This window comes from Aegilops tauschii, chromosome 2 (genome assembly GCF_002575655.3).
Source record: "Aegilops tauschii subsp. strangulata cultivar AL8/78 chromosome 2, Aet v6.0, whole genome shotgun sequence".
Classification (NCBI taxonomy): Eukaryota; Viridiplantae; Streptophyta; class Magnoliopsida; order Poales; family Poaceae; genus Aegilops; species Aegilops tauschii.
The window spans coordinates 518,154,461-518,172,029 of record NC_053036.3 but is presented as its reverse complement, the minus strand read 5'-3'; positions in this window follow the sequence as shown (position 1 = coordinate 518,172,029).

The window sequence follows — 17,569 nt, the reverse complement described above, 5'->3', positions numbered from 1 at the left end:
AAGATCCCCCTCTCCGGAGCCCCAAATGGACTCCAGATCTGCCCTCCCGAGGAAGAACAGGGCTTGGCGGTGGCTCCGTCTCGTCGATCACGATAATTCTTTCTCCTTGATTTTTTCTGGAAAAATGTGATTTTATAGTATCAGGGGGGTCGTCAGCAGGGCCACTAGGTGGGTACAACTCACCTGGGCGCGCCAGGAGAGGGGGTGCGCCCTGGTGGGTTGTGCCCAACCAGGGGTCCCTCTCTGGTGGGTCTTCGCTCTAGAAATTCTTATTATTGATATAAAAAATCCTCGCAAAGTTTCGTTCCATTCCGAGAACTTTTATTTCTGCACAAAAACAACACCATGGTAGTTCTGCTGAAAACAACGTTAGTCCGGGGTCAGTTTCATTTAAATCATGCAAATTAGAGTCCGAAACAAGAGGAAAAGCGTGAGAGAAAGTAGATACGTTGGAGACGTATCATGCATCTCCTAGATAGATCTTGCATGAGTGTAGGAATTTTTTTGAAATTGCATGCTAAGTTCCCCAACATTTATACCTCTCAAGATTTCCTGATTGGCCCTCTCAGCTTGACCGTTAGACTGTGGGTGAGCCACCGATGAGATGTCAAGAAAAATATGCTCCCGTTGACAGAACTCTCTCATAGCACCCTTAGACAGATTAGTGCCATTATCAGTTATGATACTATGAGGGTAACCAAAACGGAAGATTACTTCCTTTATGAATTGAACCGCCGTTGCTGCATCACATTTACTGACCGGCTTTGCCTCAACCCACTTGGTAAATTTGTCAACCGCCACCAAGAGGTGGGTCTTCTTATCCTTAGACCTCTTGAAAGTAAATTTGTCAACAGCCAAGTAATTGGAATCATCCGCAATTCTTGAGCCGGCACATGAACCTGTCGAGAGAATTTCTGACAGCCATCACACTTACTGACAAGATCCTCTGCATCAGCATGAGCTGTTAACCAATAAAATCTATGAAGGAAAGCTTTAGCCACAAGAGATTTAGAGCTGACGTGATGACCACAATCACCTTCATGGATTTCCCTTAGAATCTCACGACCCTCTTAAGGATGAACACAACGTTGGAATACGCCCGTGACACTGCATCGGTGTAACTCGCCATTGACAATAGTCATAGACTTAGACCGCCGGGTTATCTGCCTGGCCAAAGTTTCATTCTCAGGTAACTCGCCCCAGGTCATATAAGCCAAGTAAGGAACTATCCAATCAGGAATAACGTGGAGAGCCGCCACCAACTGTGCCTCCGGGTCAGGAATAACAAGATCCTCCTCTGACGGCAACTTGACTGAAGGATGATTCAATACATCAAGAAAGACATTAGGGGGCACCAGCTTATGTTGAGACCCCATCCGGCTCAAAGCGTCAGCCGATTCATTCTTCCTTCGATCAAGATTCTCCACATGATAACCTTTCAAGTGACGAGCAATATTATCAACCGCCCGGAGATAAGCCGCCATGAGCGGGTCTTTGGAATCCCAAGTGCCTGAGACTTGCTGAGCCACTAGCTCTGAGTCGCCGAAACACCTGACCCGACTTAAATCCATCTCCTTGGCCATGCGAAGGCCATGAAGCAAAGCCTCATATTCAGCTGCATTGTTAGTGCAAGGAAACATTAACCTTAAAACATAACAAAATTTGTCACCTCGTGGGGAAGTCAGAATAAATCTAGCCCCAAGCCTTCCAACTGCCTAGACCCATCGAAATGAATAGTCCAATATGTGTTATCAGGCTTCTCCTCAGGCGTTTGCAACTCTGTCCAGTCATTGATGAAATCCACAAGAGCATGAGACTTGATTGTTATTCTTGGCATATATTTCAAGCCATGAGGTCCGAGCTCTATTGCCCACTTGGCAACCCGACCAATGGCCTCTCTGTTTTGAATAATATCTCCTAAAGGAGCAGAACTAACCACAGTAATAGGATGACCCAAGAAATAGTGCTTCAGCTTACGACTCGCCATGAACACCCGATAGACCAATTTCTGCCAATGTGGGTACCGCTACTTGGACTCAATTAACACCTCACTAACATAATAAGCCGGCCGCTGGACTGGGTACTCTTTACCTGCTTCTTTGCATTCCACAACAATTGCCATGCTAACAACCTTACTATTAGCCGCCACGTATAAAAGTAAAGGCTCCTCAACAGGAGCTGCAAGGACAGGCGGCTCAACTAATTCTTTTCGAGTGCCTCAAACGCCTCATTAGCAGCATCACTCCAGACAAAATGATATGTTTTCTTCATCATTTGGTACAGCGGAATTGCCTTCTCTCCCAGGCGGCTTATGAACCAACTTAATGCTACAATACCACCCGCCACGCGCTGGACGTCATTGACACACGTCGGCTTAGCCAACAAAGTGATAGCCTTAATCTTCTCCGGGTTAGCTTCAATGCCTCTCTCGGAGACTAGAAAACCCAAGAGCTTGCCTGCAGGCACACCAAAAACACATTTGGCCGGGTTAAGCATCATTTTGTAGACCCAGAGATTATCAAAGGTCTCTTTTAGATCATCCAACAGAGTCTCCTTCTTTCTGTACTTCACAACAATATCATCCACATAAGCGTGAACATTGCGTCCAAGCTGACTATGGAAACAGTTCTGGACACAACGCTGATAAGTCGCCTGGGCGCTTTTGAGTAAAAAAGGCATAGACACATAACAGAAAGCTCCAAAAGGTGTGATTAAAGTCGTCTTCTCTTGGTCTTTGACCGCCATCTTAATCTGATGGTAACCAGAATAGGCGTTCAGGAAATGCAAATGCTCAGAACCCGCCGTGGCATCTATGATCTGATCGATACGGGGAAGAGAAAAAGGATCAGTTGGACAAGCCTTATTGAGGTCTATATAATCCACACACATACGCCAAGTGTCATTTTTCCTAAGTACCAGCTGAGGGAGTCCTGGACTAAGGGGTCCTCGGGCGTCCGGCCTGTTAGCCATGGGCCGGACTGATGGGCTGTGAAGATACAAAGACCGAAGACTCTACCCGTGTCCGGATGGGACTCTCCTTGGCGTGGAAGGCAAGCTTGGTGACCGAATATGAAGATTCCTTTCTCTGTAACCGACCTTATGTAACCCTAGATCCCTCCGGTGTCTATATAAACCGGAGGGCCAGGTCTGTAGAGGCCAATACTCATAGCCATAGTCAGACAGGCTAGACTTCTAGGGTTTTAGCCATTATGATCTCGTGGTAGATCAACTCTTGTAATACTCATATTCATAAAGATCAATCAAGAAGGAAGTAGGGTATTACCTCCATAGAGAGGGCCCGAACCTGGGTAAACATCGTGTCCCCTGTCTCCTATTACCGTCGACCTTAGACGCACAGTTCGGGACCCCCTACCCGAGATCCGCCGGTTTTGACACCGACATTGGTGCTTTCATTGAGAGTTCCACCGTGCCATCGTCAAAAGGGTTGATGGCTCACCTTGTCATCGAGGAAAATATCACGTCCAGAGGAGCCCTGGCCCCAGGCCAAACCCTCCGGCTGGGCGGCTTCATCATGACCGCCTGTTCGGCCCTTACGCCGACGATGACCTCCTGAGTCATTGAAAATTGCCTCTGCGTTGATTCCGAATACTCCAAACGGATGGATCCGACGGAGTTGTCATCTTTAAACGAACTCCTAGATTGCATCGCCGCCTTGGGAGTCGCTACAGACTACGATTGGATTGGGCTTAAACCCGACCAGAGAGAAATTAAAACTCCGCTGATCACCCGCCAGATAGCGGTTGTCGAGGAGCAAGACAACTCTTCCTCTATATTGAGGACGAACTATGTTCGGATCTCCGATCTCGAAAAGCCGGACACCCACCGGCAGAAAGACATGCCTTGTCCTCCGAACATAGAATCGGACGACAAGCCTAAAAAATCAGTTGATATCCCGGAGCCCGGACTGGTAAGCTCGGAAGATCTTCAGACTCCGGATCCAAAGTTGGGTCAGGGTTCGGATTTAAATCCACCCACCCACCCAGACATAAGCGCTCTCATGAGCATACAACAGCAGTCTCAGGAAACGGTCCACCACTTCTGGGCCAGATTCCTCCTTGTCAAAGACAAGATTAAAGATTGCCGCGACGAAGACGCGATCTCAGCATTCGGCAACAATTGCACGGACGAAGGAATCCTTAACGCCATCAACCGTCGTAGCATATTACACTTTGCTGACTTGGCAATTACCGCACAGAAGTACAGCGCAATGGAAAGTGCCTGGAAAACTCAGGCGGCCCGTTGGGAATCATCGGTCCCCACTCAACCCCTCGTTCAGGCGAAAATGGTGCACCCTTGTGGCGCGCCCAGTCCAATAGTAAAGAAATATAAGCCCATTGCGGGGCGCGGAACCATTCTGGAAGGATGGCTCGATGGGACATGCAAAATATATACAACACCGGATAACACACCAACCCACAGCCTTAGAGCATGTTGGATACTTCGACAAGTGGCCAAAAGCGGCAAGGATATCCTCACCAAGAATACCCTTGAACAACACCCCCAGAAGACGACGACCCCAGAGTATTGACGGTCTTTGAGACATTTGCTTCAAACAATAGGCGCAAAAGGGCACTCCACGAACTCGCCGAAGTCTGCCAAATCGCAGCAACAAACCCTTGGAACGACACGGCTATAACCTTTAATGCCGGTGACAAACCAAAATACAGGACAGTCCGAGCACCAGCCGCCTTGGTCCTGAGTCCAATCGTGGATGGCTTTTGGCTCACCAAGGTTCTCATGGACGGTGGCAGCGGACTAAACCTCATCTACGAGGATACACTCGACAAAATGGACATAGACAAGAGCCGCATCAAGCAAAGCAGCACGACAATCCAAGGAATCATTCCCAGTCGGGAGGCGCGGTGTGCGGGAAAAATCACACTTGACATGGTATTCGGCACACCGGAGAACTATCGGTCCGAAGAAATAACCTTCCAAGTGGCCCCTTTCAACAGCGGATATCACGCCCTATTGGGGCGAGATGCGTTTACACGCTTCCAAGCCATACCTCATTACGGGTATATGAAGCTCAAGATGCCCGGGCCCAACGGCATAATCACTCTCGCCAGTAATCCAGACATAGCACTCCGCACCAAAAATAAAACCACATCCCTGGCCCTTGAGGCATTATCTGAAGCCCTCGCGGCCGAAGAGTTAACCGCACTGTGCTCCACGGTGGATAGGGACGAGGTAATCCTGGACAAACGACCCAAGTCCACCTCCTTCAAACCAGCAGAAGAAATAGTAAAATTCCAAGTCCATCCAACGGACCCCTACAAGACAGCATCTATCGGGGCACAACTCAACCCAACGGTCGATGCCGCGCTATGAGAGTTCCTGCGTGAGAACCGGGACACATTCGCCTGGCACCCTTCTGACATGCCAGGAATCCCATGCAGGCTAGCCGAACACAGCCTCAACATCCTAAAGGGATATAAACTGGTCAAACAAACACTGCGGCATTTTTCCGAACCCAAACGACAAGCTATGGGAGAAGAGCTAGCCAAGTTACTCGAAGCCAGATTCATCAGAGAAATAAAACACCCGGACTGGCTGGCAAACCTGGTGATGGTACCAAAGAAGGATAAATCCTGGCGCCTATGCGTCGATTTCAAAGACCTCAACAAGGCTTGCCCTAAGGATCCCTTCCCCCTCCCTCGCATCGATCAGATTATTGACGCAACCGCAGGACACGACTCATTGTGCTTCCTCGACGCGTACTCCGGATACCATTAGATCAAGATGAAGGAGCCCGGTCAAGCCGCAACGGCATTCATTACCCCATATGGGCCTTTCTGCTTCAACACTATGCCTTTCGGGCTCAAAAACGCTGGCGCCACCTACCAACGCATGATTCAAACATGCCTGGAGAAGCAGATCGGCAAGATAGTTGAAGCATATGTGGATGACGTCGTCATAAAAACTAGACACGTCGAAACACTCATAGACAATTTACGTCTCACATTCAACAACCTCCGTGCATATGACATTAAGCTCAATCCAGAAAAGTGTGTTTTCGGCGTCCCCGCTGGAAAGCTGATGGGCTTCATCGTTTCCAATAGAGGAATTGAAGCAAATCCAGCCAAAATCCGAGCTCTGTCACAATTGGCTATGCCAACGGACCTTAAACAGGTCCAAAAACTCGTCGGTTGCGTGGCAGCTTTAGGCCGCTTTATCTCCAGATTAGGAGAAAAGGCATTGCCACTATATTGCCTTCTACGGTGCCTCGATCACTTCGAGTGGACAGATGCGGCAACGGCCGGACTGGAAGAAATAAAAGCCCTTCTAGCGAGCAACCCAATCCTGGCCGCGCCGAACATCGGCGAACCCATGTTATTATACATATCGGCAACACACCAGGTGGTGAGCGCCGTGCTCGTCGTTGAACGAGAACAGGATGGACACAAATTCCCGCTTCAGAAGCCAGTATATTATGTATCCACTGTCCTCACACCATGCAAATCCCGGTACCCTCATTATCAAAAGATAGCATACGCGGTCTTCATGGCATCCCGGAAGCTACGACACTACTTCCAGGAGTGTTCGATCACGGTGGCTTCCGAGGTACCACTCAATGACATAATAAACAACCGCGATGCTACGGGCCGGATTGCCAAATGGGCCATTGAGCTCCTTCCATTTGACATAACATACAAACTGCGTCGAGCGATTAAATCCCAAGTACTGGCCGACTTCGTCGCTGAATGGACAGAGGCCGAATTCCCTAAAGAGTACGACACATATTCCAATTGGGTTATGTATTTTGATGGTTCCAAAATGCTGGCAGGACTAGGAGCGGGCATCGTTTTAACGTCCCCTACTAGAGACGTCGTCCAGTACGTACTCCAAATATTATACATAGACTCCAATAACGCAGCCGAATACGAGGCCTTATTACATGGTCTTCGGATGGCTGTCTCCATGGGCATACAACGCCTGGAAGTGCGCGGGGACTCAAACCTCGCAATATCTCAAATAAATGGAGACTTCGATGCCAAAGATCCGAAGATGGCGGCTTATCGCAATGTCGTCCTAAAAATGTCGGCTCGGTTCGAGGGGCTCGAGTTTCATCACATGGCCCGAGAAAGTAATCAAGCGGCAGACGTCCTTGCTCGCATCGGCGCCAAGCGCGACCCCATCCCACCTAACATCTTTCTGGAAAGGCTTTTTAATCCATCTGTGGTGTGGCAAGGGGAGAGCGGCAACACCAGTCCGGATCCGAACACAACCCCAGATCCCGAACACACCGATATAATCGGGGGCTCAGCCATCGAAACAACACTATCGGCCCATCTCATTATGGCAGTCATTGCCCCATGGACCGAACCCTTCTTGGCCTACCTTAATAGGAAAGAACTCCCCGAGGATCAGAATGAGGCCCACCGCATTGTCCGACGTTCGAAGGCCTACAAGGTTCACGATGGAGAGCTCTACAAGAAAAGCGCTACCGGAGTCCTTCAAAGATGTATCTCCGAGGAGGAGGGGCGGCAGCTCCTGGCTAAAATTCATGCCGGTCTCGGCGGTCACCACGCCACAGCTCGGGCCCTTGTTAGCAAGGCCTTCCGTACAGGTTTTTATTGGCCGACGGCCCGAGCAGACGCACAGGACCTTGTTCAACGTTGCATCGGATGCCAGCTTTTCGCCAACCAGAGCCATATGCCACCCACTGCCCAACAAACAATCCCCATCACTTGGCCTTTTGCAGTCTGGGGCCTGGATATGGTTGGACCCCTTAAAGGAGGAAGCCATAAGAAAAAATATCTGCTGGTCATGGTGGATGAATTCACTAAGTGGATAGAGGCCAAGCCAGTTAAAACGGCCGAGGTCGGACCAGTGATATACTTTGTATCCGGCGTTGTACACCGTTATGGTGTCCCACATAGCATCATCACGGATAACGGCTCCAATTTCACAGCCGACGAGGTGAAAAACTGGTGCGCCCATCTGGGCATTAAGCTTGATTACGCCTCCGTCTATCACCCGCAAACAAATGGTCAAGTCGAACGAGCCAATGGTCTTATTATGAGCGGCATCAAACCTAGACTGGTGCGGTCTTTGAAAGAATCAGACAAGCACTGGGTTGAGGAGCTCGACTCCGTACTCTGGGGGCTGCGGACCACGCCCAATCGCACTACCGGATATACACCTTTCTTCATGGTGTACGACGCAGAGGCTGTGTTACCCTGCGATATTATTCATGACTCACCTAGAGTGCGCATGTACGAAGAGAGAGAAGCCGAACTTGACTGGCAGGACAGCTTAGATGCCCTGGAGGAGGATCAAGATGTCACAAAACCCCGTTCCGCATTTTATCAACAGCAGGCTCACAGGCATCAAAGCAGAGAAGTGCGGGCCACGACTTATAATGTTAGCAAACTTGTTCTACACCTACGGGAGAAGAAAAAGGACAAACTCAAGCCCAAATGGGAGGGTCCCTTCATCATTGACGAAGTTCTCACTGGAGGAGCGTACCGCCTGCGTGATGCGTCAGACAATCGCCTAGAGTCGAACCCTTGGAACGCGGCCAGACTCCGAAGATTCTATGCCTAGCGCCGAACTCTTTGTTCGTCTCCTTCCCCCTATTGTTCCCATTGCTTTTTCCTCTCTCTTTGCTTTTTCCTTTTTTAGCCTTAAAGCTTTTCGTGCGGCTCAACCGTGCACCTGCGACATACACATACTCAAATATGTACGTCCATTATACCTGGGGGCTTCTTTGACAGAAGCTTGTTAATGTTATTTTTCGAGCATCAAGCTCATCACATATGCGCGTTTTCCCCATATGTACCTTTTCTCCACCATTATATGCATCGATATGACTTACGTTTTGGCCAAGTTGGGTTGCCTGGCTCCTGTGCTTATGCCCTACGTTCCCGTTACTTCGGCTAGGGCATAAAGGGAGCACCTCTGCGATTGTTCATGCCGGGTCATCCGGATGTGTACCTCAGACTGGGTGAAGCCGAAAGCTAGCGTTCTTAAGGGAATATTCGGTTGGTGGATTAAAGATGTTTTTGCATTCACCCCATTGTGACCCCCCAGATGTTACCTATACTGCAATTGTTCCAGTCATAGTTCGGACATGCATTTTTACGCATGCACACCCAGGGAAAGGAACCCTTAACGGAACTATTCTCTCTGGAAGATGTTTCTTACAATCATAATGTAATATAACATAACTAGCCAAATACAACTTGTCTGTTCAAGCAACTATGACCCCTACGCCTAGTTTCCACGCATACCCCGGTCTATTTTACCGCTCAGGTATTCAGAAACACTCTGCACCTTCCGGTCCAGAGGTCGAAGCGAAAAGGTCTGTCATGACAATCGTTTTACAATTCAGCTAGAAGGAAAGTACATAGTCACTTGGACTCAAAAATTTCCTCCTCTATCCCGTCCAGCAGGTTGTCTAACTTACAATCCTGCTGGGAATACTTGGTGGCTACTTTTACTTGGTCATATACCAAATTAACGGGAACTTCTTTCCCATCTGACCCTAGAGGTCCGACCCGAGCCATATGATTCGGATCAAGCTTGGTGTACCGTGTTTTCACCATGGCCCAGGCTTCTCGTGCACCTTCCCGGCAGGCCGATATCTTCCACAATCGAAAGCGCCGCCGCGCTCCCTTGAATAGCTCTATGAGCTCCTCCATCTTTCCTGGAGGGGAGGCGGATGGCCACAAGGCCTTGGCAACGCTTCGCATCGCCTGCCGAGCCTGCTCGTGCATGTGCGACAACTCTTGTAGCAGATCACCCGAGAATCCGGACATATCCTCTTCGGGATGACTGGTCAGCATACCTGTAGACATAACTCTGTCAGTCCCTTTTATCTCTGAATTATTCGAAGGTAAGTTCGACCACATACTGAATATGCCTCCTCGCAGCCTCTTATTTTCCTTCACGGAATCAGCCAGCTGGGCCCGTACATCTTTCAGTTCTTCGCCCAGTTGGGTCTGGGCATCCTGCAGCTTGTTTTTCTCATCTCTGACTCGTGTCAGCACACGTTCGCCCGCGGCTAGTAGTCTTTTGGCTTCTTGTTCTTCTGTTTGGGTGGCTTTAAGTTGCTCCTTCATTTGATCTGACGATCCTGCCATAAGTTGAGCAATAGTGTTAGCATTGCCGGTATCCAGTTATGTTTTCTCGATGGAGGGAAACATTACCAGGTGCCGCCTTCTTGGTTTTTTCCAGTTCGGCGGCAACAACAGTTAGTTGTGACCGACAATTTTCTAGCTCTTGGGTTAGCAGGTCGTTCTTCTCCATAAGGACCTGGTTATACAACGATCCTTAAATCATTTGTACCAACTGCTTCAAGTCTCGGGTGCTACTGGCATATGGTTATCATATTCGGACAAGGTAAACTTACCTGCACATCTTTTAAATGTTGATTCGTGGCTCTGTTAAGCCCATCTCGAGCAGCTCGGATGTATGCATCAGCTGAGCTGAAGGCATTAAACGCCTCTTCTGAAAAGTTGGGGTCTCGTAAAACGGCCCTTCGGCGCCGATGATTCATGGCGCTCTCCACTTCCGAGTTGGTGACAGATACATCATCCGAATCCTCGGCTGGAGGACAATCTGGCGTCACCCCCGTATCAGCCCCCGTCTTCACGGCAGGATCTGGATCCCGGCTGGGGGGAGTATGACCGGCCGGACCCCCGGACATAGTCTGGCACACTCTTTTCCTGATATAGGACAAACATAGAAGTCACAATTGGATGCGACTGCTGAAGAACATATTTGCAAATCCATACCTCTTCGATGAAGGCTTGGCCGTATCTTCGTTTGCCTTCCTCTTCGAAGGCTTGCCCGGCGTGGGGACCGCTCTCTTCGGAGATGCCCCTGGGGCAGCATGGTGCGCCGTACGCCTCCCCTTTTGAGCACAGGACGGTGCGGTGGGTGAGGCAGAATGAGAGAACTCTTTTGGATGAGATGTCTCCTGACTACTTACGTGTGAAGCACGGAGAAGACCGGGATAATCGCCGATGATGGCCAATTCTGTGCCGTTGTAACTCGCCTGGTAAAACACCCCGTCCTCGAGCACCACGAATATATCTGGATCCTCTTCGAATCCGGGGTCAAGGTCCCTATTGTGGCCCTCGGGCTGCGGGGCGGGGCTGTGAAGCCCTTCGGAAATCTTTCACCAGTGCTGTTATAAATGGATGGATTAAACACTCATTGAAAGTGGCTCGAGGAGTGGAGTGAGTAAAGAAGAGGGGTTGGGACTTACCCAGCTAGGAGGATTGTACATTGAAAATCCATCTCTCCGCTAGACACGAAGAAATTCCTCTTCCTCCCCTTTGAACAGTTCAGCCAACATTTTGGCCAGAGCGGAGGGGGTGTCTGGACCCTTTCGGCCGCAGCGGGAGACGTCATCCTCCCCATTGTAGTGCCACATGGGAAGCCCTCTGCATTGGAGTGGCTGACCCCCCCCCCCCCCCGTACTATGGCAGTCGCCATTACCTCGACTATTGACAATCCGGATTGGGTGAGCGTCTTTATCTTGCTCATGAGTTGACGAACTTCTGCACTATCTTCCTCCTCGAGGCTTCGGGGGTGCCAACTGTGGCGTTTCTTCAAAGGAACGCTTGTGAACTCGGGAAGACCCCGCCGAACTGGGTCTAGAAGTGCAACGTCCTCAATATAGAACCATTCGGACAGCCGCTCTTCGGATGCCTTCTTTGGTGTGCCGGATAGGTATCCGGTCTCGGCGATGCGCCATATTTCAGCTCCGCCAACTTCAAATATTGATCCCTCGTGGTTGCGCGGGACGAGACATAATAACTTTCTCCACAATTCAAAATGGGCCTCACAACCCAGGAATAGCTCGCAAAGGGCGACGTAACCCGCAATATGCAGGATGGAGGCCGAGGTAAAGTTGTGCAGTTGGAGGCCATAGTACTCCGGAAGCCCTCGGAGGAATGGATGAATTGGAAATCCAACGCCTCTTAGCAGATAAGGGACGAAGCACACTCGTTCCCCCTGGATGGATTGGGGAAATTTTCAGCCTGAGCCCCGCCATTGAAGAAGGTCAATCCTGCTCGAACAGGGACCAAATCCACAGGAGGAAGAAATCCCTGCGTTTGCAGCTTCTCCAGCTGACCATGGGATACGGAGCACCTCTCCCACTCGCCTTTTTCTGGGCCGCAGGGATGGGAGGAGGAGCTGGGAGGGTTAGCCATGTTGGAGTGGTCTTTCCTAGCAATCTCTGAGGATTTTCCCGCGTGGTGCCGAATGGATCTGAGATCCAATCTCTTTAAATAGACACTCTTCCTCGCCCGGCCGGGGTGTTATCTGCAAAAATACCCTGACCTCTCGCATTCGCTTGACACGTGGAAGCTGAAGTTGTTGATACACAGAAGCCGAGGGGTGCGACATTAAATGGAAGGTCGAATACATCACTTTGAAGTCATCGAAGGAGGAACCCGCCTTGCAATGCCGAAGACAATCTGCGCGCCGGCACCTCGTCATTGAAGCCTGGTTAGGGGGCTACTGAGGTAGTCCTGGACTAAGGGGTCCTCGGGCGTCCGGCCTGTTAGCCATGGGCCGGACTGATGGGTTGTGAAGATACAAAGACCAAAGACTCTACCCGTGTCCGGATGGGACTCTCCTTGGCGTGGAAGGCAAGCTTGGCGACCGAATATGAAGATTCCTTTCTCTGTAACCGACCTTATGTAACCCTAGATCCCTCCGGTGTCTATATAAACCAGAGGGCCAGGTCTGTAGAGGCCAATACTCATAGCCATAGTCAGACATGCTAGACTTCTAGGATTTTAGCCATTACGATCTCGTGGTAGATCAACTCTTGTAATACTCATATTCATCAAGATCAATCAAGCAGGAAGTAGGGTATTACCTCCATAGAGAGGGCCCGAACCTGGTAAACACCGTGTCCCCTGTCTCCTGTTACCATCGACCTTAGACGCACAGTTCGGGACCCCCTACCCGAGATCCGCCGGTTTTGACACTGACACCAGCACCGGGTTAGCCAACCACTCAGGGTTAAAAACTTCAACGATGAACCCGGTCGCTAAGAGCTAGGCCACCTCTTCTCCAATGGCCTTACGTCGCTCTTCATTGAAACAACGAAGGAATTGCTTGACAGGCTTAAACTTAGGATCAATATTGAGAGTGTGCTCAGCGAGTTATCTCGGTACACCTGGCATATCTGAAGGCTTCCATGCAAAGATGTCCCGATTTTCACGGATGAACTCGATGAGCACGCTTTCCTAGTTCGGATCCATATTAGCACTGATAGTGAATTGCTGAGATGAGTCACCAGGGACAAAGTCAACTTGTTTGGTATCATCCGCTGACTTAAACTTCAACAAAGGCTCTTGCTCTGTGGTTGGCTTCTTTAAAGGGGTCATGTGAGCCGGGTCAACATTATCCTTATAAAACTTCAGTTCCTCCGTGGCACAAGCAGACTCAGCATAGGCAGCATCACCTTCTTCACATTCCAAAGGAATCTTTCTATTACCATGGACTATAATGGTACCCTTACGCCCTGGCATCTTGAGCTGCAGATACACATAACAAGGTCGTGCCATAAACTTGGCATAAGCCGGCCATCCAAACAAAGCATGATAAGGGATTTTGATCTTAACCACTTCAAACCACAATGTCTCTACTCTGTAATCATAGTCATCTCCGAAAGCCACTTCTAAGGAAATCTTACCAACTGGATATGCCGACTTACCAGGTACCACGCCGTGAAAGACTGTAGAGGACGGCTTAAGATCCTTGTCAGTCAAATTCATTCGGCGAAAGGTATCATAATAAAGGATATTAATGTTGCTGCCTCCATCCATGAGAACCTTAGTGAATTTATAACCCCCAACTTGAGGGGCTACCACCAATGCTAGCTGGCCCGGATTGTCAACCCGGGGCGGGTGATCCTCACGACTCCATACAATTGGCTGCTCTGACCACCGCAAATATTGGGGCACCGCCGGCTCAACTGTACTGACCGCATGTTTATGAATCTTTTGATCTCGCTTGCAAAGGCTTGTGGTGAAAACATGGTACTGGCCACTGTTAAGCCGCTTTGGATTACTCTGATATCCTGACTGTTGCTGCTAGTTACCCTGACCAGACTGTTGGTTATAACCCCCTTGGTTACCTTGACCTTGATATCCAGAACTTGAGCAGCTGCCTCCTAAGTCGGGCCCGTGTGAGCCGGATCCTGACCCGCCATGTGGGCCATTATTGTTATTATGATTCTGATGAGAGCTGGAATTCTGGTATTCCTTCATAATAAAACAATCCTTCCATAAATGACCCGCCAACTTATTCGGACGACTGTGCTTTGGGCAAGGTTCGTTCAACATTGCCTCAAGGTTAAACCTTCATCCTCCAAACTGCGGTTTACCCTTACGGCGCTGATTGTTATGCTGGGCATTGGTGTTAGCCACAAAGTCTGACCCGCTGTCGGCTTGCTTGCGCTTACCTCCATTACCCTGATTATGACATGTCATATTCTGATGCTGACCTTTACCATTATCGTTCTTCTTCCCCTTGCTGGATTTCTCCTCATCAGACCCAGGTCCTTAGTGTTGTCTAAGTCGGCATACCTGATGAGAGCCGCCATGAGCTCTCCCATGTCATTGCAATGATGTTTAAGCCACCTCAGCTTCTGCTTGAGGGGTGTGAAGTGGCAATTCTTCTCTAAAATCAGAACAGCAGAGCCGACTGTAGTGCTATCCGATGAGTGAATAATAGCTTAAACCCGGTGAACCCAGTGGTGGGCCGACTCATCCTCGCACTGTACACAAGCATCCAGATCAATGATGGACAGAGGCTGCTTACACATGTCTTTAAAATTCTGAATAAAGTGCGCCTTCAACTCAGCCCATGAATTGACGGAGTTGGCGGGTAGCCCTTTCAACCAGGTCCGAGCCGGTCCATCCAGCATCATGGTGAAGTATTTGGCACATACGACATCATTAACATCCAACATCTCCATGGCCAGCTCCTAGCTCTCAATCCAAGCCTCAGGGGGAAGATCTGCGGTGTAATTAGGCACCTTACGAGGGCCCTTGAAATCCTTAGGCAGACGCTCATTGCGTAGAGCCGACACTAAACACGGCACTCCAACTGACCTGGAGGTCATCCCAGCTTCCATAGACACAGAAGGGTTTCACTGAAGCTGATGATGAGCCGCTAATTGAGCCGCCAATTCTGCTTCTCGACGTGCTCTAGCCTGATCCATACGGGCCTGGACATTGTTATCATCACGGGGCGGGTCGCGCCCCGTGGGGCGGGTTACGATGCCGCTCGCTGTTGGAGACCGCTGGCGATTCAATACGTCGGCTATAGCTGCGACTCTGACGGGGCGTCGAGTGAATACGATCACGACTGTACGAATAAGCCGCCTGTTGTCTGACCGCTGTTTGAAGAAGCTCAACCGCATTACGGGTCTCCACAGCCGCCAGCGACTCTCCTTCAATAGGAATCGCTGCCAATAGACTAGCTGCCGCTAACATGTTGTCCATTGGATTCGAGTAATGACCAGAAGGTGTTGGTACTCGTTGATGCGGGGTCAGATTCTGACGGGGCGGGTCTGGTACACGAGGCTAATCCGCCGCCCCGGTCATGGGTGCCTCAGCAGCCCGGGTCACGCCGGGCGGGTTACTCGGTTCGGCTCCGGGTGTATTAAAAAGGTTCCGCCCCTCAAACTGCGAAGGTAAATGGCTCTGCTGCCTCCTTCGAAGGACAACATTTGACGCATTCTGATCCAGATTTAAACGAAAAGCCTCCGCCCTTATCCGTTGTGTCTCAGCATCCAGGACGGCTCGTTCCGTGGCCATCCTGACATTCTCTGCCTCAAGATCCTCTCGAGCCTTGGTCACCTCGTCTCGTAGTTTTGCAACCTCCGTATTATGCTGCACTTGATTGGCCGGAGTCACCTCTGCAGCTAACAGAGTCGCCAAAGCATCCAAGAGTTCAGATAGGACTTGAGCCAGCGAACACGCAGAGCCGCTCACTCCAGCCGTCGCAGCAACGGTTGAGCCGGACGTCATGGCCGCAACAGTTGAGGATTGTAACACTGGTTGCGTGCCAGCCATGAAAATAGCAGCCCTGCTTGGCGGCTCATAGGGCTCCGGAATACTATCGCCATCGGAATAGCCCCCAAGCCCGCCATCTTCTAGTTGATAGATTGACTCGGTTTCGCCGGTTGAGGACTCATCACCTGAATAGATGGTTGTCTCCCCACCAGACATAGACCCTTCCTCAAGATTCGCCCCCTGAACAAAGCCAACAAAAGCGCGCTTCCGGGCGGCTTGGACCTTGGTGGGTCGCGTGCACCGAGCCGTCTCAATGATGTTGGTGCAGGTGTCCGGCTCAGGCTCTGATTCGCCGATCACGCTAATAAAGACGTGAATCCCGCCAAAGGGGATCCGGTACCCGTACTCGATTGAGTCGGCCTCGGGACCCCAGCCAGCGTCGTAGATCTTGCCGCGGCGACTCTTGGTCATCCGGCCCACGGCGTATCCCTTGATCCCTGAGAAGCTGCCCTTCAAGAACTCGAAACCACCGTGCTCTGGCCCCACGGTGGGCTCTAACTGTCATGGTTTTGTCACGACAGATGTCCTTGTGAAAGGATTTAGGTGTGGAGCCATCGCAACATAGGTTAGCTCGAAGGGGTTGAATGGGACAAAGGACAAAAAGGATTTACCCGGGTTCAGCCCCTCACAATGAGGTAAAAGTCTACGCCCTGCTTCTAGTTATATTGCTTGAGTTTCGATTATAAGGGAGCGAATACGCTTGACCTAGTCCTCGATCAATTGTTTCTTGACCTAACCCGCCGCCGGGTCTCGCCTTTATATACTCAGGTCGAGGCCCGGAGGCTTACAGAGTCTGGCCGGCTCACTCAACGTGACCGGCTCGGTTTCTAACTACTCATGCCTTACGGGGCAAGTCATCGTCTACCGGCTCAATACTACCGGGTCTTGGGCCATCATTAAGCCCACGTATTGAATCACCATCTTCTTGGGCCTCCTTGAGTCCTCTTCATGTTGAACCGCCAACGGTGTAACTCGGGCCAGAACACGGCGGGTCACACCTCGGGCTTATATCCCCAACAGGGCGCGACAAGTATTCCGTCGGCGGGACCCGAAGGAGTTGGTGGCGGACACGGCAGAGCTCCTCGTCATCCGGCGCATCGCTGCTAGAGCCGATGTCCTCCTCCTTCACGAGGTCGTCCCAGTCCATAGGATCGGGCTCGCTGCCGGAGTCCTGTCCGGACTTGGCCATGGCCGAGGGGAGGGGATGAATTTGAAAGGAAGCGGAAGGACGAGCAAAGTGGAGAAAACGAGTAGACTGAGAAAAGTGAGGGTTTGACTAGGGATCGTCCGACGGGGTGAGGTATTTATGGTGCATCGGCAGGGTGGCGCGGGCCTAGCGGGCCGATCCGATGTGGCCCCCGTGTCCAGTCGCGGACATCCCCATATCCGCCCTAGATATTGGCCGGATATGGAGAGTGCCGGTCAGTCCGGTTGTGTGGGCGGCTAGCGTCCAGTTGGGTGACCTTTTTTTTTTGGTCCGGCACCGACGTTTT